The following is a 23,824-nucleotide window of genomic DNA, read 5'->3' on the forward strand; positions in this document are numbered from 1 at the left end:
GCACTGAAATGCTATGGCAATTCCTCACTGAACAAGTGTACCAACAGCAACCCCATACACGTGTCAAGGCTGAAATATGTGTATGGGGTTGTTGCTGGTACTCTTGTTCAGAGAGGAATTGCCATAGCATTTCGGTGATGGACTGCCCATGTGGGCGGGACAAAGACTGATATGCAAATTGATATTTCTTATCTATGAAAGGTACAGTGAGCAAAAAGCTTGTGCTGCAAACTCTCATCTAAGAACAGGTTATCATGCCATGTTCTTTCTGGAGAGGAGCGCCTGCTATCTTTTTTGAAATATTGGCAAGAAGGTAACTCCAGAGCGTACAGTATCAGTGCGTGGCACTCCCCAACCAGTAACGCCTAAGGACGTGCAGCCATTTCCAGGGTTATGTAATTGCTGCACGGCCTGGATTTGTATTACACAACATACACTCGACCACTACTGCAGGCACTTGAAGAGGCCCAAAAGACAGAGAGCACCATCACATGGACTGATAAAATGATCCCTAGTTTTCAAGAACACAAGGATGCCATTGCTACTGCCCAAGTTCTAGCAACACAAGAGTTCTATCTTTTTTTGCACTCAGGTGGGCAAATGATGACCGTTGTCCTGACACAAAAAAACACTATGGGCCACAATCCCCTAGCATACTACAGCAAGATGCTGAACTCAGAAATGCAGGGACAGTTCCCTTGTGACTAGGCTCTGGCTGCAGCAGTCTTTGCCATTGAGAAGTCTGCCATTATTACGAGGGGATGTTCAGTGACATTGTATGTAGAGCATGCAGTATTTGCCATTCAATAAAGGTCCAAATCCACATTGAATACACAAAGGGCTTCAGCGTTCAAAGAAAATACTGTCCAGCCCATCCATTCATATTGTTCGGTGTAAGACAGTGAACCCAGCCACATTCATCGCTGAACTAATCACTGACGCTAATGACGTGCATGACTGTACCACATATGAAGGCCCGGACAATGACATACCAAAAGCAATGGACTGTGCTCTTGAAGATGGAGAAATATTCTTCATTGACGGTTCTTCAACTATTGACCAGGAGATGGGTAAGAGGCACACAGGTGCAAGAGTGGTGCGTTTGGTAGATGGAGAGTATGAAGTGCTAGTACAAAAGAGATTAACCATGCACTACTCTGCCCAGGCTGCAGAACTCTTTGCCCTTATTAAACCGCTAGAGCCATCCCAAGGATGTCGGATCACCATTTACTCTGATTCAGCATATGTTACCACCACCGTTCATTTAGGACTGTCACAATGGAAGAGGAGAGGGTTTTCCAAGGGCAGATGGATCCCCAGTACAACATGCTTCACTGTTAGACAAGCTGATCCATGCTCTGTCGCTGCCTACGCTTCTTGCTGTTGTCAAGTGCGCTGCACATACTAACAACACAGACCCAATTTCTCTCAGTTACGAGGCAGCAGACAAAGCAGCCAAAATAGCTGCCTATCTTCCAGTATCAGATATCACAGCTTACCCAGAAATAGCTAGCATGCAGCTACAATTAGAAGTTCCAAATACTGCAGTACTGGTTACCCAAATAATTGAGTAGCCGGGACAGGCACTGCAGGCTGAAAAGTTGTTAGGACAAAAAAGGGGGTGTGAGCAGTCGTATGTAGGCAGGTCATCACAGGTAAGATGGTAATGCCTCAGGAGTTGGTAATGGTTGCCTTTGAACAGTTGCACTACCCCATGCATTTATCGAAGCAGCATATCGCTGTGGACATTAAGTGATGAATCTTACAGAGTCCTCACAAAACCCCTATGTAAAGTCTCCTCCCAGGTGGCCAAGTAAAGGCAGATACTTCCTGATCCCAACCCTGGTGGCGGTGTTAGCCGGAAGGATCACCTGGGAGCAGGAGGGCCCCAGGGAAGTAAGAGGACTTTGTGAGATGAGCCACGGAATTGATCTTCCTCAAGGAGGGAATATCCTTAATACCGGAATATGTAATGGCTTGTTGTCAGAGAGAGTATTTTATATTCTCAGACTGACTGTCGCTAGATGATGATAACCACAAGCAGTTATGTTTTGAGAGTCAGAAAAATCCTCTTAAAGTCACTGACATTCATGAACATGAAAGCCCCTCTGAGTCACAGAGAAATAAGGAAGAAGAGTCTTTAAATGTTACCAATTTATATCCTGAGAAATCATACTTTTCAAGTCAAATGATTCACGGAATCCTTATAGTACTTTGTGGAATATGTATAAGATGAATAGTCAATATGGTGATGACAACTTCACTAGAAAAGCCAGTTTTGATATTGTGGACTTCAAGTCCATTAAATCCCAAAGTACTGGGACAAAGAAGAGGGCTGCAGAGGCACAAGACTGCAGGTTGCAGTCAATTAGGAATAATGACCCACACCTGAGGAGGACTGGGAGGCATAAAAAGCCTCCTCAGGTGCAGGCAATGAAAAGGAGCAATAGTAGAAGGTAGAATCGTTTTCCTACCTCCACATAGCAGCAGAAGCAGAGGTTGTGTGTGAGCAGAGATACCAGGTTCACAGTGGCGTGTAAGGTGGAGTCCGATCCTCAGAGGGTCTTTGATGCTCAAGACCATCATTGCAGAGCTGGCACATTGGGAAGCATTGGGAGTGACGACTTTCCCTCTGAGGAACGCAGCTGTAGAGATCACGCAGCGGAAAGCGCACCTTTTGATAATTCTCCCCTTTGTCTGGCAAGTACCGTTAGCAGGCAAGCATCAACATGTTGATGAAAATGGGACTGTCCTTGAATACTCCATTTGCTATCCCATCTGGGCCTCTAGGTCTGGTGTTTTTTAGTTTGCCGATTATAAGCTCTATGTCAAGATGGTCAAAATTGAAAGATACAAGATTTACATGCTGGTCTGAAGGAGCTACTACTGCAGTTGAGTCTACATTATATTTATTTGAAAAAGGGTCCACCCAGTCCCCCTCACTAGCGTCTGATTAGAGATAATGGGGGTAATCCATAGAATTTAGCGCAGAAGTAGCGCACGCGGCTGGCGCAGAGAGGGAGCGTGCGCCAGCGTGCGCCAGCCACATGCCCCAAAATCCATTTTCACGCACAGCGTATTCATGGATACTAACATCCATAACCAGCCGTGGCGCAGAGTGGCTCAGCAACCCTGCAGCACCGCCAGTTACGCCCCCCCCAACCCCACCCCCCGTGCGTCAAAAACATTGCACAAATCCCGAACATGGGGCAAAGGCCAGTGGACCAGCATGCAGCCCCCCAAAATGCGCTAAAAATGCCACACAGCCCTCATGCGCCAGTTAATTCGGGTGGTAAACTCTCTGCGCACCCCTCAGAATATGTGTACCCTGCTTGCGCCAGTGAAATCGCGTGGAAAACTCCCTGCGCACCCCTCAGAATATGTGTACCGCGCTCGCGCCAGTGAAATTTCATGGTAAACTCCCCGCGTACCCCTCGGAATACGCTTACCCCGCTGGCAGCAGCGAAATCACGTGGAACACTCCCCACACACCACTCAGAATACATGAACCCTGCTCGCGCCAGCGAAATCGTGTGGATAAAGTCCCCCCTGTGGTGTGGGCTGCATGTGGGGCATGGCCTGGGGTGATGGGCTGCCTGCGGGGCATGCCCAGGGGTGATGGGCTGCTTGCGGGCCATAGGGAGGGTGGATGGGCTGCCTGCGGGGCATGCCCAGGGGTGATGGGCTGCCTGTGAGCCATGCCCAGGGGTGATGGGCTGGCTGCGGGCATGGGGAGGGTGGATGGGCTGCTTGCGTGTATTCTGGGGGTGCGCAGGGAGTTTTACACGCGATCGGCCTTGCGCGAGTGGGGTACGCATATGCTGGGGTGCGCAGAGAGTTTTACACCCGATTGGCCTTGCGCGAGCGGGGTATGCATATTTTGGGGGGTGCGCAGCGAGTTTTACACTCGATCAGCCTTTCACGAGCGGGGAACGCGTATATTGGTGGTGCGCAGAAGTTTTACATCCGATTTGGCAGTGTGGGCCCTCCCGGGTGTGGCCCTAATCCCTCCCCATGGCCTGCAGGCAGCCCATCACCCCTGGGCCTGCCCCACAGGCAGCCCATCCACCCTCCCCATGGCCCGCAGGCAGCCCATCACCTCTGTGGATGCCCTGCAGGCAGCCCATCACCCCTTGGCAGGCCCGCAGGCAGCCCATCCACCCTCCCATGGCCCGCAGGCAGCCCATCACCCCTGGGCATGCTCCGCAGGCAGGCCACATGTCACCATGCACTTGGGAGCCCTGACACATGTCCCTCACCCCACCCCCAGTGATGGGCACCTACCAGCAGGCCCCGACTCATGTGCCCCACCCCACTCCCATTGACGGCACCTGCCAGCAGGACCCGACTCATGTTCCCCACCCCCACTCTCCAGTGATGGGCACCTGCCAGCAGGCCCCGACTCATGTCCCCCACCCCAATTGACGGCAACCTGCCAGCAGGCCCCGACTCATGTCCCCCACCCCACCCCCATTGACGGCAACCTGCCAGTATGCCCGACTCATGTCCCCCACCCCACCCCCATTGACGGCAACCTGCCAGCAGGCCTCGACTTATGTCCCCCACCCCACCCCCATTGACGGCAAACTACCAGCAGGCCCTGACTCATGTCCCCCACCCCACCCCCAGTGATGGGCACCTGCCAGCAGGCCCCGACTCATGTCCCCCACCCCACCCCCAGTGATGGGCACCTGCCAGCAGGCCTGTCCCCCACCCTACCCCCATTGACGGCAACCTGCCAGCAGGCCTCGACTCGTGTCCCCCACCCCACCCCCATTGTCGGCAACCTGCCAGCAGGCCCTGACTCATGTCCCCCACCCCACGCCCATTGACGGCAACCTGCCAGCAGGCCCCGACTCATGTCCCCCACCCCACCCCCATTGACGGCAAACTGCCAGCAGGCCCCGACTCATGTCCCCCACCCCCAGTGATGGGCGCCTGCCAGCAGGCCCCGACTAATGTCCCCCCACCCAACATGTCTACACAATCCAGAGCCATGGCCCTTATGGCCACCCAAATCCCACCCCACGCCACCCCAGTCCAAACACCCAACCAAGCATTCCATCCACTCCACATTGAATTCCCCATGTCATGATAGAAAACAAATAACCAGCATGCCCATGAATAATTGCCCCTCAGACCCACACAATGGCGACACATGACTGAGAAAACCCACATTGTGACATGCACAAAACGAATGAGAGAAGACCACACAAGTAAAGTAGAGTAAATAAATGTATTAAATCGTAAACTAAAGGAATAAAACAAAAGCACACAATAAGAAAATAAAAAAATCAAAGTCTGGAACTCCCAAAATGATAAAAAATATTAATGCTGTAACCATTAAAATCCAAAGTAAAATGGCTCCAATGGGTCCGTTCATTAAACAAAATCCAAAGACAAAAAAAAAAAATGCAGAGCATTCCACCATGGGTAAAAAAAGAAAAAGAGTCAATCCGGTCCATAACTATATACAAAAGAACATCCAAGGGTCCATGAGCCCAACAATCCAAAGGAAACCTAACCAAAATCCTACCTAATAAATAACTATATACAAAAAGGCGGGGCATAGTCCATGCACCCCAAAGAAAAAAAGAAAACAAAAAAGAAACCTACACCTACATAACCGTTTACAAAGGCGGCGGGCTAGTCCGACGGCTCACTCATTGATGTCCCGGGCCAGGGCATCATCGAACTCCACTTCAATGTCCCAAAGGCGGGCCTCTTCCCTGGCCTCGAGGTCTTGCAGGGATGCAGCCATGGCCTACTCCAACTCCCTGCAAGTTGGCTCGAAGCAGGCAGCCCGCCTCAACGCCCAGCGCATGGAATTCTCTGCCCTGACCATTGTGAGCCGTGCCCTCTCCGCCCGCTGACGCTCCGCATCTATTTGCCGGCCCAACCGCTGCCACACGGAAGACACTCCCAAACCTGGGTCCTCCTGCCCAACAGCCGATGCCTGCCCCTGTGATGTTGATGGCCCCGAGCCATGATCGCTTCCACCCTGAGCCTGCTGCTGCCGTGCACGTGCCCTGCCTGTTGATGCCTGCATGTCCTCCTCTTGCTGGGGTCCAGCTGGTGGGGTGTCCTCCACCAGCCTGACCCTTGGCTCAGGGGCAGCTCCACAGGGTTCCCAGGTGATACTTGGCCCGGAAGATGGCACGGAGGATGACTGGCGCATAGGGGGCTCAGTTGAGGAGGGGGTCGCAAGAAGTTCCAGCACAAGGATGGACCCATTGCCGACGACCTGTCCTAGTAGGTCGACGTGGCCAAAGAGGTATTCGAAATGACATGCATTGTCCAGACGAGAACCCTGCACGTCATCACAAATACCATGTTGGCACAACACCATCCCAGCTAGGACAGGCTCAATACGGTCACGGATTGCAATGTTTGCAGAGAGAGGAAGGCCAGTTGTATGCACATCCCCTCCCTGAAAATGGGTCTGAGCGGAGGCATCTCTGCTGGTCCCGGATGATCCAGTCACAGGATCGGGGACAGGATTACACACAGGCACCTTTGTGGAAGCCTGTGCTGCCTCCTGTCCATGCCCCTGGACTGCACCACTAGCACCAGTGGAATCCCCCCTCCAGGCCCCGTGCGTGGGCCTTCCACAGCCTCCTCCTCAACCGAACCCCCCACCAACCTGGATGACTCCGCGCCATCTTTCTCCATAGGCCCCTGTGGGGGCTCAGCTGCCCCTACTGCTGCCGAGGAGTCCACCTCCGAACTCCGCCCCTTGGACCCTCCCTTGGCAGCTGCGGCCATGGATGTGGCACCAGACTCCTCACTCCCCGAAGAGATGACTACCCGGGAGGGGAGCTGGGCCTTGCGTCTCCGGCTGGCGGTGGGATCCATGCCGCTGTGCTCCACAGCACCGTCTCCGCCCTCTTCATCAGTCGACGCTGCAGACAGGGTGAGACCGAACACAGGCACCAGGGCACTGTACAATGGTCTGATACACACATGACAGTTGCACATGAGTGGCAGTGTCTAACTTCACAGATGGCATCACACTCCCCAACACACACATCATTTGAACCCACACACATGCACAAATTAACAGGAATGGTGCAGCAGGCAGCAGCATCCATATACACACAACAGCATGAACATCCGAAGGTTAGTCTGATGTCACAAGCAACATGGGGAGTGCCGAACACATGCACACATGCCACCAGACAGACATGCATCTGTACATCTCCACCACCTGTCACAGTGCAATCATCGGCAACTATGTCACATCTGCCAATCGGCTTCCTACATGTCTGTGTCACATGCATCCATGGCGTATCACAGTCGCACACATGTCAAACACACATGTATACCGTGCACGTACATGAAGGTGGAACCAGCATCCATGTGTCACACCCCAACCATGGTATAGTACATACACACAAATGCTAACATGTGTGCGTCTCCACATTCATTTGTGCATTATGCTTTGGAACACATACACCATTGATGTGCATCACACTTGACTGGACTCAAATGCAGCAGGCTCATGCCCCTGCACATACACATCCATATATGGGCCTTTCCAGACATATGTCCAAGCCACACACTCCTGGCACACCTCAACATGCGCTGCGTCCAATCAGGACGCATGGGCACTTACCGCTCGACTCCGGACGGGTCTGCCTCTCGAGGACCTGGAGATGAAGTTCTGAGTGTATGCGTTCCAGGACCCTCATCTGGTCATTGGTAAGGCCTTCCTGAGGGTCCTGGACCTGAAGTCCTCCCAGTGCTTATGGATGTGTGGTAGGTCACGGGTTGCCTCCCCCTCTGCGTTGATGGCAACCACGATGTCCATCCAGATCCTCCTCCGTCCATCCTTGTTGGCGTGTTCTTCCGAAGAGGGCATCATAATGCACTAGGACTTGCTCCACCAGGATGCCAACCTCTCCTGCTGTGGCTGTGAAGCTGGCAGCCCTCTGCCTCTCTGGCTGGGGGTTGCCAGTGGTCTCAGATGGTGTTTCCCCCGACATGGCAACCCTCGAGGCAGGTGTGGGTGGGAAACTGGGTCCTGGTGCTGGGCTGTGGAGCGATGGAACTGCAGTCGGGAGTCTTCTGTTCCAGCCGGGGTGGTCCCAGCAACTGGACCCCTGCAGATGGCTGACGTGCATGCACCAAATAGCAGGGCACGTGGCCAGCAGGCAGGCAGCAGCAGATGGCTGGTGGGAGTCGGCTCGGGGTTCTGGGGGCAGGAAAATGGCCTTCTGGGCAGGAGTGTGGTCTTCTGTGTGTTGTCGCGTGGCCAGCTTGATACAGAGTGATTTGGCACGTGAAAAAACAGCACGTCAGCGTGTAATTTGAGGAAAGGCCCTTAGCACGTAAGTGACGTAACACGCACAGGCATTTCCCTCGGCATGGGTGCATAGTGATTCAGCACGTCCGTGTGTTAAAGCGTGTAATTCGAGGAAAGGGCCTAAGCGCATAAGTGACGTGACGCGCACAGGCGTTTCCCTCAGCATGGGTTAAAGGTGGTCGGGTCCAGCAGTTTGCTGTACATGCTTTTCGTCGAGACCGATGCATGTGTTGCTACTTCTGGTTGTTTCACGCACCATCACTACTTCACAGCGGATCAAGGACGTATCTCTTGTTTTGGAGGGGGTCTTGCCTACGCGTGTTACCATGCTAGACAGATGGTGAGTCGCGCACACTATTTTCCCACTGTGGGTCCCCATGTGTATTGCTTACCCGTTTTCAAGGTCATAGCGTATGTGTTTTTCGTGTCCCTGGGTGCCACCGCGTTCTGCGGGAGGTTAATTCCACACACGTGGGCTATCGGGGGTTGCATGCACGGTTTTACTGCAGTTTTGGGGTGCCTGAGCGTTGCGTGACCCGTCATTTTCTCACTGGGGTCACATACAGCCTTGCAGGTGCAAAGGGGTGCTGGTAACATCTAGTACCCCACCCCCTTCACCCCAATTGCCCAGGAAAATTGTCGTGTACACCTCCCATTGGCACTACTACATCTGTGCCATGGTTGGGAGGCCACGAAAGGTGAGGGGCGCCTCAGCTGGGCGTCCTCCATGTGGCAGGCATGGTCAGGGATGTGGCCGGGGTGACCAGGGAGTAGGGGGATTCCAGGGTGTCCAGGGTGGCTGCAGAGGAGGAAGAGGCAGGGGTGCGCCACTTTGGCAGGATGTTCTGCCACGTGTTCGTGCAGTCATGCCACCACCCCCTGTGGTTCCGGGAGATGCAGCTCTTGCATCTGGCACTGGCGCCCATGTGACCTGGCAGTCCGTTTCATCGACTGCCACGGGCCCAAGGGTAGTGGTACCGCTCAGGGTCGACCAGCGCATATGCTGCGTTGGCACCTGAAGTGTCCCAGGATGATTTCCAGGTGGTCAGGAGGCACTTGGTAAGTGCACGCAGGGCTGCTCTGACCGAGGCACATGTCCCTGCGGCAGAGTTGTCATCTGCTGCCCCGAGCAGCTGGGTGTTGGCAACTGCATGGGCAGATGCAGCCAACACTACCCCGGCTGTGAGTCTGTCAGCCAGGACGGTCTTGGTCAATGACCTTGGCACAACGGCTGTTGCTGCACATGGTCCAGTCAAGAGCACCCAGCAGCCACTGACACAAGTCAGGGCTTCCGTCCTAGTTCCACCTGCCACTCCCTTGGTTCAATCCACCAGCACCACTGCCCCTACTGATCAGGGTGGCATTTGCCAGTCAGGTTCCAGATCACTGCCCAAGAGGAGGAAGGTTGCACCTGCACAAGAGGCTGGGACCCCAGACATGGCTCCGGCCTCCGGCACGTCGAGGAAGAAGCCTTTCGGGAAGCAGGAACTGGACTTCCTTGTGGGCTACGTGTCGGAACACGACCGTGATATGCTAGTGGGCCCATATTGTCACACTACGGCTGCCCAGCATTGGGACCACTGGAAACATGTTGCAGAGGGTGTTAGTTCTTTCAGACATGAGGTGCGCACAGCTCAGGAGTACAAAAAGCGTTGGGATGACCTCCGACACTGTGCCAAGCTAAAGCGTGCCTCCAATTATGCCATGACTCGGGTGACTGGCAGTGGGCCACCACCTGAGGAGGAAGAACTCACTCCGCACAAGGTGATCGCTGCAGAGTTCATCCCAGCAGAATTGGTCAAAGTAGTGGGAGAAATGCTGGATTTTGACGCCACGTCCAGTGAATGTTTTTGTGTGTTTGTTTGTCCAGGCCATTTGTGGTTTGCTTGTGCGATGTGTTGTGCTTGACAGCCAATACATGCTATGTGTACATGGTTCTCATGTGCGAGTCATGCAATGCTTCACTAATGCGTTCCTGCTGTGCAGCATGCTGGACATGTAGTGCAGACAGGGACTGTCCTCATCACCACACTTGCACCCTACTCACATGCTAGTCACCCGGCTGCCCCTCCCGTCCATGTTCCAGCTCACTGGCCCTTCTGCATGTAGTCTGGGGTGTCTTTCCACTCAGCACTCGGACTATGTCATCGCATGAATGACGTGCATGTGTGTTCTGCGTGCATGCGGGTACTCCACGTAGACATGCTCCCTTGACCCTCGACCCCCCAGCACCATTATTACACCATTGCACTGGTGGGTAACATGTTGGACTACTGCAATGGCCTGGTCAATGTTGTTGTGTACATGCACACTTCCCCCTGCCAGACACATACTGTTGGGTACATGCTTTGTCCTTGATTCAGGGTGTCTCATTCGGACTGTGCAGATGGAAGATGCTCCGCAGGAATATGAGTGCCCATTCATGCTCCATGTGCATTCCATGCATGCCCCTATGTGTCCTTGGCAGGATGATCATATTAGTACGTGTCCAGGATAACATACATTTAATGGCTTTTGATCATCCATTCCATGCCCACTCTGGCTCAGTCCTGCATCTCGCACATATTTAGGGTGTCATGGTCTGTGTGGGGCACAGGCCTCCCCTGGTTTCAGGCCCCCTGCCTCTGTCCCACTGGTGTAGTGACTTCTGCACAAATGGGTGTACTACAGAGGGTTCATCATGTGTCCTGCTTACTGTCTCATTCTCATCTGCTGTGTTGTCAGTTGACTCAGATGATGCAATTGACGCTACTCAACACTGTCTGCCAATACACACTTCTCTGGTCAACTTTTCACTGCCATGCTATGCCTCCCTGCATTTCTGCATTTTCACTAAGGGGTGGGGGTTGCCTGCAGCCATGTTTATTGATTGACATCATAATGTACTTGTTGATGTAGATAGTCGGTTACATACACATCTTCTGCACTGCACCAACCCACTTCTGAGTCATTTTACACCGTTCTACATGCCGACTCACTGCTGCAATGTCAAAGTGACCTGGCATGTATGGTCAGATTGTCATCTCTTCACTGTCATGAAAGGCATTGGCACAGGTGCATCCTGTGACACATGTACTCAGTATAGGAACACTCTAGCGGATGCTTAGCAAAGTTGATTGGTCAGTCTGTGGCCTATACTAACTGGTATAGGCTGCAGATTGACTATAGCCTGCCAATCAGGTTGTAATGACTGTGGAGCTGCCTGCATGTGTGTATGTGTACACTTTCACATACATCAAAGCAAGTAGCATTGTAGCTGCTTGCATTGCTGTATAGGATGCTGTTCATAATCACCATATGGGTCTATATGGACACAGGCGTTTTTGCACACTTTCACATGTACATATGCAAGCAGCTTCAACATTGTGTAGTGCAACATTGCCGCTACTCACTTATGTGTGTGTGATAGTGTTCATTTACATGTGTCCTCTGCAGCTTTTTTGTTGAATTACTAATATGTAGTTGATTAACATTAATGCTGCTGAGATTTCAGCATTGCGGCAGTTATGTTCAACTGGCACAATCCTGAAGGTGCACTGTCGTGCAGTATGAGTGTCCATAGGCAAAAAAGCAGCCAACCCCATCCCAGTCCCCATAGGGGTACCTCAAGGCTCCTGCCTTTCTCCCACGCTGTACAACGCATATACCAAGCTCCTGTTCCCAGCACTTGACGATATGGGTGTCATATACACAAATTTTGCAGATGACACCCAGATCCTCATACCCCTTACAGGCAACTATGACCAGGATACATTAACAATCAATAAAATCTACGTAATCATACAAAATTGGATGGCATTAAACAGTCTATGTCTTAACGATGAGAAGACAGAAATCCTCATCGTAGGATCTCCAGCCAAAAAAGCAACCCTTCAGCCAGAATATTCAACCATCAATATCGATGGTACCAATATCCCAGTATCGAAGCAAGTAAAAACACTGAGCGTGTACATCGATGCTAGCCTGACTATGACTAAACAGATCAATGTACTTTCATCCTCAACGGCCTACACCTCCAAATTAATTGCGCTCAGCCTACAATTTCTGACCCCAGCAAATTGCCTCACCCTAGCCAGAGCTCTGGTCCTATCGAAATTGGACTACTGTAATGTATTACTACTGGGTACCTCCAACACCAACCTAGCCAAAATGCAACTTTTGCAAAATAAAGTCCTGAGGGCAGCCCTAGGCTTAAAAAAAGATGCCCACTGGCTCCCTATCAAAGCCCGAATTATCTTTAAAACATTATGCATCACCCACAAATGCCTCACTAAAAAAGGACCTATCTACCTCAATAATACTCTGCATCCCAAAACCGACATGATATTACTTAGATCCAAGGACAAATTCCTCCTGGAACAGCCCCCCCCGATTCAAAATCATTAGAGCAGGGGTCAGCAGCTTCACCACTTTAGCCCCCAAACACTGGAACTCCCTACCAATTACCATCAAAAAAGCACCCTCATTCACGGTCTTCAAGAAACAGTTAAAAACATGGTTATTCAACCAATATTAGCACCCAAAGATAGGATCCCGTCCATCGTATACGGTTGTGATTTAGTCCATTGTATATTGCTGTGAATACTCTGTAATTGTGAATACGCTGTAATTTATATCATGTAATGTAATGTTTTGAATTTTACTAATTTCTAAGTTGTCGTATATTGCTGTAAATACTCTGTAAATGTAATGTAATGTTTTGAATTTTACTAATTTCTAAGCTGTCTTGTAACCACGCCGTGACACCCGAGGGTCTGGGCGTGTAACAAATATATAAAATAAATAAATAAAATAAATGTGTACGCCCAGGCCCACTAAGCTATTCTGATGGGGCCTCGCCATGATGATTTGACGCACTGAATAATGGTTTAGGGCACAATTGATGCACAATGAGGTCATTCAGGCCCCGAGGGATGTCCTGGAAGTTTCGTGGCTGGCAGCTCGGACCGTACTGGGCATTATGGTCCCTCATGCCTGGTTGCAGGCCCTCGCTTTGCTCAGGACATTCACTATGTCTACACGGCCCATGACGCCCGCTACGGGCCGAGCTGCAGATCGGTGTATGATGATTTAGTGATGCATGTGTACATGCATATTACGTGTGTCAGGGTGTGTTTGGATTCACTTGCAGCTGTGGCCATTTGGGAGTTCAGACATGCTCATTGTATGTGCCATCACTTTGTTGCCATCTGTCATTTCTGCCTGTGACATGTGCCTGACAGAGGTGGTGTGTGATGGAGGTGATTTACTACATTCAGTACATGTGTAGGCTTTGTTATTTACACACATCCATTTCTGCATTTGGGATGTGTTTGCATATCAATGCCACTGGGTGCATGCGGAATTTCATTTGTGTGTGACATGTCTTCTTCATGTGTTGGCTGTCGATGTGATGTCTATCTGTGTGTGGGTTATGTGCTTCTGACATGTGTACTCATGTTTGTTTTTTTCCACATTACAGATGATGACGCAATGGAGCCAGAGGATGGTGATGTCATTCCTGACACAGGGTTGCTATTACATCAGCAACCCAGCACAAGTGGGGCCATGAAAACCCACATGTGCTCCAGACCATCGTGTCCAGCGCTGGCAATCGGTCTAGCTCGGATGATCACTCTCTCAACAATCTTGAGTTGGATACGCGTCATGTCCATTCGTCGACGGTGAGTGATTCTGATGTGGACGATCTTCTGTCCCCGACACCTGGACTGAGGGGCCAGACGGTGTTGGAACCTCGGCCTGTGGTGGATCGGGATGCACAGTCACACTCCACACCAGTTGCTGATGTGCCTGGGGCATCACGTCAACGGAGGGATGTAGTCCTGCAGCCGCGGGTGGTGCCAATCCAGCGAGGACCACGGCTCCTTAGGCCCCGCGGGGGTCGAGTCCAGCAACGCGGTGGCAGTGCGCCACCAGGGTATACTGAGTGGGAGCAATCCATGTATGCCAATTCAGAACAACAGGGGGCAGCTTTTGATAAGATCGCTCAGAGCAAGGAACGTGTGGCCCAATCCGTGCTCCCCCCTGCTAGGCAGGTGGATCTCCAGCAGCGGGCAGCACAGTCCACAGCCCGCTCACTCAGGCTGGGCATGGCGGCCTCAGACAGGGCACGCCAGGCTGAAATGGTGTCTCTGCATCAAGCACTTGCTGCTCACGCAGAGGCACACAGGAAGGCCCTGAGAGATGACCATCAATCCCTCAGATCTACTCTGGGTGTGCTCAACATGTCCCAGAGAAAGCGGACAGAGGAGAGGTTGGAGTAGCTTGAGAATACCATCTGGGCTGAGCTACGTGCATGCCGGGAGGTGCTCCAGATGTCATGCGAGGCCATGTAGGCAGAACTCCATGTCACATGTGCTACCTTGCAAGGGGAAGCACGTGTATCACGTGAGGTGCTGCATGCTGACCTACGTGTCTGTTAAGCTCACCTGGCTCCCACAGGGGCGTCGATCGGACCCAAACAGCTGCAGTCTCCTCCAACGTGAAGCGTAGTGCAAAGATGAAAGACTGGACTGGCCCGCCTAATCTCGTCTGCTTGACCCGTAGAAGTATTCTTCTGCAAGTGGAGAAAGGGATTTAGCCACCCGTGGATTCTAGTAATGGCACCCCACTGTTCTCCCCACTAATCACCTCCGATATTCCCTTTCAGTAATCTCACCTTATGTCTTTGAAGGATGAGCTCTCCATCTTGCGTGGAATGCAGGGGCGCGTAGATACCAGTTACTTCACTGGTTCGAAGGTGTTGGAAGAGTTCCGGATGAATATTGACTCCGAGGTTCCTGGCGAGAACCCGTAAGTATAAAGTCCAAAGAGTACAATATGTCCGATGTTCACTCTTGTCCCATTCCCTTCTTGTGTTGCAGCTGGGTCCAAGAGAAGATTGTCTTGTGGCAGCTGATGGCGTTCAGGTAAGAGTCTGTATTACCCAACACTGTCCGGTAAAAGATGCGTGTATTTAACTTGTTGTTTTCTCTCTCCTTACGGGTGCGGCGTAAGAAGTTGCGGCATGTTAAAGAATAATGCCTCCGGTGGTAAATCAGGTAAGTCTATGGTGATTGTATTTGTTGGCTCTCTCGGCTAACCTTATCTTTCTTTTGTCCCCTAGATGCTGGAGTTCGGCGAGGAAAATGATGGAGGCAGCGCTGAATCGAAAAATGCTGTGAGGACTGGTGAGTATGGCGTGGCGCTGCAGCTGGCGATGCGACACGTGCAGAAATAATGTCCTTTCCAAGTTCGAAGACGTGATGGATCCGGAATCAGGTAAGGAATTAAAATAAAGTCTGTGTTCTAACCTTTCCTTCTTCTTTCCTCTTTTTCTAGGAGCTCTGGATTCGAGGCAGGCGTGGCAGAAGACTGGATGCTGACTGCAGGCACGGTGAGCGTTACGCTGCTGGATGCAGAATAACGCGAAGCATGTGCTGCTGTTCGGGCGTGGTTCAAATAGCCTTCAAAGTAGTCCCAGGTAAGAAGTTCCCCCAGAACCACACCCGAGTAAAAAAATAGTCCCTGAAGTAAAGTAGTCCCATTCAGGCCTCACGTTGGCTTGACTTCAATGCAGCATGGTCTGCATGAGGTAAGTAATGTACATGAGCCTGGCGCCTATGGCGCCAGGACTGATTTCCTCTATGAGCCTGGTGCCAATGGCGCCAGGACTGTACCCAGACAGCCCCTAGCCGGGGTTGCTGGGTTTTTAGTAAGCACCTGAATGCCTGCTCCCGGGGCTGATGGGCTTGGTCCGGATGCCCGGGGGTAGGCATCATGATAGCACCCCCCCCCAAGTCCCCTCCTAAAGGTGTTCTTCCCCTTGGTCCTGGTTTGTCTGGGAAGTTCCGATGGAATTTTCTCACCAACCGAAGTGCATGAACGTGGTCACTAGGCTCCCATGACCTTTCTTGTGGTCCGTAACCCTTCCAGTCGATTAAATAAAAAAGTTTTGATTTAACCATTTTAGAGTTCAGGATATTTTTAACTTCGAATTCGGGTTCCCCATCTATTAGGATGGGGTCGGGTAGTTTGGTTAATCTTGTCCCAGGTTGAACTGGTTTCAGGAGTGAAACATGAAAGACAGGATGAATCCGCATATTAGAGGGTAATTCCAATTTGACGGCCACCGGGTTGATAATGGCCTTAATAGTGTAAGGTCCCAAATATCTAGGATTAAAAGTCTGAGTCCCTTTTAGAGGTATGTGTTTTGAAGCCAGCCAAACCTGATCCCCAATCTGGTATTGTGGAGCATCACTTCTATGTTGATCAGCATTTTTCTTGTATTTCTCTTTTGCTTGTTTCAAATGTTCTGTTGCTTCCTTAAAGGCTTGTGTAATAGTAGAGTACAGATGATTCACTGCGGGCATTTCTAAGTGTTGAGGCGAATCGAGTTCTGAGGTTCGAGGATGATGTCCATATATGGTATAAAAGTGGCTTTGTCCGGTTCCTGAATGTACAGAGTTATTGTATACGTATTCGGAAATCCATAAAATATCCTTCCAATTGATTTCGGTTTGGTGTAGCATGCAACATAGGTACTATATAGCACAAGTTCAAGAGTCTGGTTGGTCCTCTCCGTCTGAGCATCGGTCTGGGGATGGTGACTGGTTGATAACCTCATGTCGATTTGCGCTAATTGACAACATCTCTTCCAAAATTGCAAAATAAATTGACTACCTCGGTCAGAGACCAATACAGAAGGAAATCCATGTATTCGAACAATGTTTTCGAGAAATTCCTTGGCCAAAATTGAAGCGGAAGGTAATCCCTTTAAAGGAATAAAGTGGGCCATCTTGGAAAAAAGATCCACAACAACTAGAATGGTGTTAAATCCATTACATGGAGGTAGATCAGTAATAAAGTCTAAAGACAAAGTATGCCATGGTGTAGGTGGAATATCCAAAGGTTGTAAAAGACCAGCTGGTTTTTTCTTCTGACTTTTGTTTTGGGTGCAGATACCACAAGATAGCACAAATGACTTTACGTCTTTTTGCCAGGTGGGCCACCAGAATTGTCTTTTAATTTTAGCTTCAGTTTTTGCGATACCTGGGTGTCCTTCCATCAGAGCATCATGATAATTGGAGATAACTAGTTCTTGTAGTTCCTTGTGTGGTAGAAATAGACGCCCTTGATAGTAAGGTAGGGGATTGCTGACTGAATAATCTTTGCCTTTCTTTACCCAGTCTGCAGGGCTGCAGGATCGAAAAGTTGTTGGATTTTTAAATGAATATCTTATAAAGTCTATAGAGTAGTTATGCCAAGAATTCTTTGTTCTGAAATTATAGGCACCGGTTCCGGGTTCGAATAATCTTCTCCCATCCCTATTCGGGATAAGGCATCTGCCTTGCCGTTTTTACAACCTGGTCGATAAGTGATCACGAAATCCAATTCGGCAAAGAATAATGCCCATCGAAGTTGACGCGATGATTGGGCCTTGGCTGTTTTCAAATACTGCAAATTCCTGTGATCGGTGATTACAGTGATGGTATGCCTGGCACCGAGAAGATAATGCCGCCAAGCCTTGAAGGCAGATTTGATGGCTAATAACTCTTTATCAGTAACCGCATAGTTTAACTCGGGTGCCGAGAACTTTCTTGACCAGAATGCTACTGGATGAAGTTGACCGGATTCAGGATCCTTCTGGGACAGGACAGCTCCCATGGCTAAACTGGATGCATCGGATTCAACTATGTATGGAAGCTCAGGGCGTGGATGCTTTAAGACAGGTGCAGACGTGAATTTCAATTTTAGCTCTTGGAAGGCTCTTTCAGCCTCTTTGGTCCACAAGAAGCGTTTGTTTTTTCACAAAAGTGCTGTGATGGGGTGTACAATATGTGAGAATTCAGGAATAAATCTGCGATAGAAATAAGCAAATCCAAGCATGCTTTGTACCCCTTTAACTGAACTGGGTGATGGCCACTTGAGGATTGCGTCCACCTTTCGACAGTCCATTCGAACTCCTTTTGGAGTCAGGATAAATCCGAGGAATTCAACTTCTGTAGAATGAAAAACACATTTCTCCAATTTTGCGTATAACTTGTGCTGGCGTAGTTTCTCAAGGACTCCACAAACGTGCTTAACATGGTCTGATTCTGAGGAGGAGTACACTAGAATTTCGTCTATGTATACGACAACACAGACGTCAATGAGTTCACGAACGACATCGTTCATAAAATACTGGAAGGCTGTTGGTGCATTGAACAACCCGAAGGGCATCACCTGGTATTCGAATAACCCGTACTTGGTGGGAAAGGCAGTCTTCCATTCATCGCCTTTCTTTACACGTACCAGATGATATGCCCCTCGGAGATCTAACTTAGTGTAGATACAAGCATCCTTTACTTGGTCTAGTAATTCGCGGATCAGAGGCAATGGGTATCGGTTTTTTACCGTAATCTGATTTAATGCGCGGTAGTCTATGCACATTCTAAGGTCACCTTCCTTTTTAGGCACGAAGAATAAAGCTGAGGATGCAGGAGACTTGGATGGCCGAATGAAGCCATTAGCAAGGTATTGGTCCAGATATAGTTGTAAGTGAAGATTTTCGGGTTCCGTAAGGGCGTATATTCTACTGCATGGAGGTTGTGCACCGGGTACGAGGTCGATTTGACAATCGTATGATCTGTGAGGTGGTAAGGTGTTTGCCTGTTCTTTTTGAAAAACATCCTGAAATTCTTGATATTCCTGAGGTAACTGCACGACTGGATTAGTGACTGTGGCCAGGCCTTTGTTAAAGGTTTTTTCCGTGTAACAGGTGTGTGCACAATCCGGGAAGGATTATGTTTTTCCAACCATGGCATTCCCAGAATTATTTGGAATTGCGGGGCCTTGATTAAATCAAACACATTAGTTTCTCGATGCCCATCTTGACCCAACAGTGTCATCTCAGTAGTGGAATGAGATACGTGCCCAGAGGCAATTTCAGTTCCATCGACTGTGGTGATGACATCCGAAGCGGTCTTTTTGCAAAGGGGTAGATTCATCCTTGAGGCCAATTCGTGGTCCATGTAGTTTCCTGCGGCCCCACTATCAATGTATGCCCTTACTGCATGCATACGCAATGGCTGCCTTGGATCAATAAGGACCATTGGTATGATTAGGTGCGAGGTCTGAGTGTCCTTCTTTAAGCTCGGCAAGTGGACCTCTACGCTTGTCGGGCGTGGTCGTTTCCCGAATCAGGCTCTATTCGGCTTTTGTCAGCAACTCCTACTACTTTCTTGGGTGGTTTAATAAGGCAATCCCGTAGAAAATGTCCTGCGGTTCCACAGTACAGACACAATTGCATCTGCCGTCTCTTTTCTCTTTCCTTTTGAGTTAAGGGTCCTTTAACCCCCCCGATCTGCATAGGTTCTGATGCATCTGTTCCTTTGGGGGTAAGTTTGGGTTTAACCCATACCCGATTCTCGAACTTAGCTCGATCAGCCTTTCTATTCTGAAGTCGGTGGTCGAACTGGACCACTAAGTCTATATATTCTGCGCAATCCTGAGGTGGGTTCACAACTTCAGCCAAAACATCTTTGAGTTCTCCCCGAAGTCCACGATTAAATAATGTAATTTGTTTCTCCTCAGGCCATCCGGTTTCCACCACCAACCTATTGGAGGTTGCGATATAGGTTAGATGATCCTGGTTACCCTGTCGTAGGGATAAATGTTTGTTATGCAGGGCCTGTCCCTGTGAATGTCTGGCAAATAGTCTTTCCATGCTCCTTTGAAAAGCCTGAAAATCCCGAAGAAGAGGGTCATTATGGTTGACTAGTGGAATTGACCAATCAGCTGTGCTGCCACTAAGATATGATAGTACAAAGGCTACTTTGGCTTAGTCATTTGGAAAAGCTCCACGTCTGCATATAAAGTGCAAGCGGCATTGGTTCATAAACACTGCGAACCTTTTTGGGTCCCCAGCAAAGCGTTCGGGTGGAGCTAAAGGAATAGTCCCTGGTAGAATTACTTGCACAGGATTGCTCGATGAAACAGGAGTTGGGATCCCCCCCGAGTCCAGGTAGGGGTGTTTGCCCAGCTTGGTTTTGCAGCAGTTGTCTAGAAAGATCATTAGTGCGTTCCTTTGACACAATCAGTTCTCTCCTGAGGGCATTAGTTTCTTGGCGTGCGGAGTGCACTTCCGCCCTAAGTTCCCCTAATAATTGGGCTAGTTGGTCGGTTTCTGAGGTTTCCATAACGCCCGGGTGGGGATTTGTAGATGGGCTTGGCGTTCTGTTACGCCCACCTGGCTCCCACAGGGGTGTCGATCGGACCCGGACAGCTGCGATCTCCTCCAATGTGAAGCGTAGTGCAGAGATGACAGAATGGACTGGCCCGCCTAATCTCGTCTGCTTGACCCGTAGAAGTATTCTTCTGCAAGTAGAGAAAGGGATTTAGCCACCCGTGGATTCTAGTAATGATACCCCAGTGTTCTCCCCACTAATCTCCTCCGATATTCCCTTTCAGTAATCTCACCTTATGTCTTTGAAGGATGAGCTCTCCATCCTGCGTGGAATGCAGGGGTGCGTAGATACCAGTTACTTCACTGGTTCGAAGGCGTTGGAAGAGTTCTGGATGAATATTGACTCCAAGGTTCCTGGCGAGAAACCGTAAGTATAAAGTCCAAAGAGTTCAATATGTCTGATGTTCACTCTTGTCCCATTCCCTTCTTGTGTTGCAGCTGGGTACAAGAGAAGATTGTCTCGTGGCAGCTGATGGCTTTCAGGTAAGAGTCTGTATTACCCAACACTGTCCGGTAAAAGATGCGTGTATTTAACTTGTTGTTTTCTCTCTCCTTACAGGTGCGGCGTAAGATGTTGCGGAATGTTAAAGAATAATGCCTCCGGTGGTAAATAAGGTAAGTCTATGTTGGTAAAAAGAGATTGTATTTGTTGGCTCTCTCGGCTCACCTTATCTTTATTTTGTCCCCTAGATGCTGGAGTTCGGCGAGGAAAATGATGGAGGCAGCGCTGAATCGAAAAATGCTGTGAGGACTGGTGAGTATGGCGCGGCGCTGCAGCTAGCGATGCGACGTGTGCAGAAATAATGTCCTTTCTAAGTTCGAAGACGTGATGGATCCAGAATCAGGTAAGGAATTAAAATAAAGTCTGTGTTCTAACCTTTCTTTCTTCTTTCATCGTTTTCTAGGAGCTCTGGATTCGAGACGGGCGTGGCAGAAGACTGGATGCTGACTGCAGGCACGGTGAGCGTTACGCTGCTGGATGCAGAATAACGCGAAGCATGTGCTGCTGTTCGGGCGTGGTTTAAATAGCCTTCAAAGTAGTCCCAGGTAAGAAGTTCCCCCAGAACCACACCTGAGTAAAAAAAATAGTCCCTGAAGTAAAGTAGTCCCATTCAGGCCTCACGTTGGCTTGACTTCAATGCAGCATGGTCTGCATGAGGTAAGTAATGTACATGAGCCTGGCGCCTACGGCGCCAGGACTGATTTCCTCTATGAGCCTGGTGCCAATGGCGCCAAGACTGTACCCAGACAGCCCCTTGCCGGGGTTGCTGAGTTTTTAGTAACCACCTGAATACCTGCTCCCGGGGCTGATGGGCTTGGTCCGGATGCCCGGGGATAGGCATCATGACAGCGTCATCGTCGCACAGGACCAGGCTTACCAGTCCCACAGACTTGCTGCCGACGAGGGGCATGCTGCGAATAGGCGTGGTCAGGGTACTGTGCCACGTACACCTTCTGCTTTCCATCCAAAGGGTGAGCAGGACGATGATTTATCTCCCACACAGGTCAGGCCGTGGAGGCATTGAGCCCATGGAGTTTTTTTTTTAATCTCAACATCATCGCATGTGGGTAATTAGGTGCACCCTGTACCTACCCCCTCCTGGGTGCCTTCCCCACAACCCCCGGTCGTATGTGGCCATTTTTAATTTTTTTAGTTTAATTAGTTAATATAGTTTAAAATTGTTTGTCTATTGTGCATTCATGTGACTGTGTGGTGCTTTGTGGCTTTTGAAAGCATCCACTGTCTATTCCAGCTGGGCCCATTCAAGCTTGTCTCGTGTCTGTGTTTGTGGCTTGGGGTCCTGACACATATTTTTTTGAATTGTTTTTATTTTGTTTAGTTGCAACGCAACTTTTCAAATATTTAAACATATATACACAGTAATCGATCATATATACATACAGCAATAGTAAAACATAATAACTAAATATAAAATCACATTCATATACATAATCACACTAGGGCACAGGTTACACTTATCAGTATCATTGCCCCGACTGAAGGCAACTACAACAAAATACAAAATACAACTACCACGCAATACCACTACCATTCTCGCAGAAGCCTTTAACATACATGGGGCATGTGCTCAGACGTCTGACAGAAGCAGACGTGTTTCCAGGAGCTCTGAGCAAGGTGAGCAGCACGAGGGGCCACGCCCCAGACGACCTTCCTCCAGCCCCTTGCACATGCAAGCTAAGTAGCACCAGTGCTGGGAAGCTTAGCCAGACATTGGGGAAGACGTGCACAGTACAGCTAAGCCGCGCTGAGGAGCAAATGCCAAGAAGCTTTCCAAGTTGTCAGGGCCACACGCAGGGAGCATCACCCATATCCTCGAGTCCCCCCTGCTCCAGAGAAGCTAAGTTATTAGCGCAGTAGCGTTCCTAGCCACAAACTAATACAGCGCAAGGGGGGGCACCCAGCGACGCGCAAACTTGAGTGCAGTGCATATCATTCGCATATGCAATTTGCCATGTGCGCTGCCTATAGAAAGCCACGGCTGGCAGAACGCGACTTGTACTGAAGTTGCACCTCGCCACATGCAGCTAGCAGCTCATCCAATGCCCATTCTATCATGTGTGATTCTTAACACATGGTCTTCCGTTTACCGCGGGACCACGTGTATGAACCATCACAGGGGCAAACAAAAATATATGAACGAAGCAGCAGACACGAGTGCTTGTTTGGGGAGGAGTCACTAAGTTCGAGGCATGAATGGTGTTATGTGTGTGTGGGGAAAACACACACAGAATAGTAACTCACGCTCTCTTTGCAGCATTGAACTGCTCCTGTTACCGGACCTGAGAGTGCGCAGGCAGGAGGCTAGCACTCACCCCAGAGATAAGTCTCTCTTTGGCTCACCTTTGTGCCATTTAATACAATGTGAATGAAGAACATGGTTTCTTTGATTGAGTATGTGTAATTGTCAATTGTTGTATTTTGTATTTTGCCTACTTTCCCTTGCCCATCCACCTCCCCTCTCCTGACCCTCTTTCCGGTTATCCCAAATACTGATACCTATCCAACCAATGGATCCCTAACCTTCTTTCCCTGCTGGGGTCTCGGAGGCCTGTGTAAGTTTTACCTTGCAGGTCCCCAGACCACGGAGGGGGTGGTTGGTTTGTGCCACTCCTGCGCCAGGAGACCGGAACTGTGACACTACCCATCAGTTGTGGCATCCTCATTGATTATTGTGTACTGAAATTGCTACCCATCCTGTTGCATCATTGTTCAAGTGTGCTACCTTGGTAGTTATTCTATCATTGTTATTGGACATGTGCTTGGCGGTTTATAGTCATAAAGTCGAATGAAA

Source organism: Ambystoma mexicanum, chromosome 10, assembly GCF_040938575.1.
Source record: "Ambystoma mexicanum isolate Mex_15411 chromosome 10, UKY_AmexF1_1, whole genome shotgun sequence".
NCBI lineage: Eukaryota > Metazoa > Chordata > Amphibia > Caudata > Ambystomatidae > Ambystoma > Ambystoma mexicanum.